The sequence below is a fragment of the Trachymyrmex septentrionalis genome, unplaced genomic scaffold (genome assembly GCF_001594115.1).
Source record: "Trachymyrmex septentrionalis isolate Tsep2-gDNA-1 unplaced genomic scaffold, Tsep1.0 scaffold61, whole genome shotgun sequence".
Taxonomy (NCBI): Eukaryota; Metazoa; Arthropoda; class Insecta; order Hymenoptera; family Formicidae; genus Trachymyrmex; species Trachymyrmex septentrionalis.
This window is the reverse complement of record NW_017305790.1, coordinates 22,878-23,552: the sequence shown is the minus strand read 5'-3', so window position 1 is coordinate 23,552 and position 675 is coordinate 22,878.

The window sequence follows — 675 nt, the reverse complement described above, 5'->3', positions numbered from 1 at the left end:
TGTAAATATGTATATGGTGTTTTAAAAATTTTAAATACTAATAACACATATAGCATAATAAGATTTATACAAAGATTTTAAAAAATCTGATTTATTATAAGATACAAAAATTACGTGTATTTATTTGTAGTTGTATACACAACATAGATTCATAAGGTTTCGATTCACTGATCGATAACTTCTTTCAATTTTGAATTTAATCTGAAGTTTGAATAGAAGAGTTTAGAAGTAAATTATAAATCTAATTACTATGATGTGTTTTTTTTTTAAACTGTATCAAAATTGTACGTTTTTAAATTAATATTTTTTGTTCTACTAGAACATCGTCGAATAGTAGAAATTAATTAATTTAAAAAATGAGTGAAAAGCTTATAAATATAATATTGTAATCTGATGTGACATCTTAGTCACAATATATTAGACATTATTACGTAAGATTTCGTTGAAATATAATATTTATAAGAGCGTAAATAAGGAATTAATCTTGGACTTAAAAGACATTTATTTGTATTAATTCGGATAGTTAATATTTTGTTTGCTAAGTTGAAACAATTTTTATATTGTCATATTCTAAGTGCTATTGTTAATAAATTACCTGCTCCATGATTGGGATAATTATAAAGAGAGAGAGAGAGAGAGAGAGTGAGAATGAGAGGGAGAGGGAGAGGGAGAGGG